General features: G+C 33.1%; 1 non-coding gene across 1 annotated transcript; it reads right to left on the minus strand.

The window, feature by feature from the left end:
- TRNAF-GAA lies at positions 979-1,051 on the minus strand. Its single transcript has one exon. It is a non-coding gene; the product is annotated as a tRNA-Phe (tRNA).

Here is a 2,049-nt window from a genome sequence, read left to right on the forward strand (position 1 = left end):
ATTATGATCAAAGAGTTCTTTATCAACCGCCATCTACTTCAGAGATCCCTACGGAAATCTTTTTCAAATACAAAAATTCAGTATCTTCCCCCGAATTAGTGGATTAGACAGGATTCCTTTGTCCAGAATAAAAAGTGGTGGGTCAATTTTCAGAAATTTCATCGTAAATGTGAAATACTTATATAAATAAAAATGCGGGAGAGATAAAAAGATGCAGGGTCGTTTGTCTGCTTGGCTAGTCAAGCATGGGCTAATTCATAGATCTTTGGGCTTTGATTACCAAGGAATAGAGACTTTACAAATAAAGGCAATTTGATCATTTACCCATCTGAGTCTGATAGATTCGATTTTTCTCTTTCTTCAATAGAAAGGAGGGGAGGTCAATTTTCTTGTAGAGCCGTATGCACAAAAGATGCCTGTACGGTTGTTCAATTCTATCTTTTTTCTATTCTTTATCTTTCTTTTCTCTTTGCTTTATCATGCGAGATAGGGGAAGCTTTTATTTTGTTATATCATTAGGGTAATGATCCATCAACCTGCTAGGGTTCTAGAAAGGCATATAGGAAGGAATGGAGAAATCCGGAATGAAGAAATCGAATATGAAAGAAAAGACAAAGAAATGAGAGAATATCGGATTCTATTTCTTTGGATCTGAGCTGAATCTTGTCTATTTCAACCCCCCTAGATTCGGATTCTACTTTTGAGCCTTTCAACAATTAACCAATTTAACCTTTCGAATATGTATTCCGTATTCAAATTCGGTTGAACGAGAGGAGAAAAAAAAGAGGAGATAGAATCCAATTCTTTTAGATACTTTATCTAAGAAACTCTACCCATCTAGAACATAGATGGGGTATATCTCGCCAAACTGGATAAAGCTATTATTCTAATCTAGACTCTAAAAGAATATGTATGTTGATTCATATCAATTAATTAGAATTAATTCGAGGGAAGAGAGACCCATACAAATTAATCATGTGCCAGGAACCAGATTTGAACTGGTGACACGAGGATTTTCAGTCCTCTGCTCTACCAACTGAGCTATCCCGGCTATTCCCAATGTAGTATCCTCATTTTATTAGAGAACTGGGGTCTATGTCAATTACAAGGACAAAAGTAGATTAAAAATTTCATCAAAGCCGGGGAATTTCTTCGATCTTCAAAAAGATTTAATAAAAATATATATAACTACAATATAATACAACTTAAATATAATTTACATAAAACTATAATATAACTTTAATACAATTTCGTGAGTATATTGTATGTCATGTGTTTTTCTTCTTATTCTTCTTCGATTTTCAATCTGAAATTCGGCCAAAATCAAGTCTAATCTTCACCAAACACCCTCAAAATTGGGATATAAACTCCAAAAAATTGTTCTCAATTGTTTGCAACAACACACAATCCAAACAAATAATAGTTTTTGAAATTTCAAATTCGAATTCAAAGCTTCGAAACTTTTTAAAGGCTGTCAATGGTGGAAAATCAAACACCTTCTAATTTATTGAATGACAATTTTAATTCGAACATCAATTGAGAAACATGAAAGGAAATTGTTAAGTTAAAACTCTATAGTAAAACGATTGTAATTCATTGATAAATTTCATTAAAACTCTATACAACAAGAAAGCATAAAAACAAAGAACGTCAAAGGAAGAAAAATTGGGGGGGAGGGGGGGGGTTGAAAACAGAGATAGATAGATGGATAGATAGATAGATAGATAGGGGAGGGGGGTTGGAAACAGAGATAGATAGATAGATAGATAGATAGATAGATAGATAGATAGATAGACAGATAGACAGATAGATAGAGGGGTGGAGGGGGGGCAGGTATAAAGGGACGGGGAAATAACTGATATTCCTTATTCAATTCCTAATATAAAGGGATACTCATTAAAAACTTATTTGTATATAATTGGTAAATTGTATATGACCAAGTAATTAAGTTAAAACTCGATTAGGGATGATAATAAAGTTTCATACGTAGTATAGGAAGGTAAAAATCCCTAAGGATAAACTCTATATTGATTTTTTGTCTCTCTTTGT

The sequence above is a fragment of the Nicotiana attenuata genome, chromosome 1 (assembly GCF_001879085.1).
Source record: "Nicotiana attenuata strain UT chromosome 1, NIATTr2, whole genome shotgun sequence".
Lineage (NCBI taxonomy): Eukaryota > Viridiplantae > Streptophyta > Magnoliopsida > Solanales > Solanaceae > Nicotiana > Nicotiana attenuata.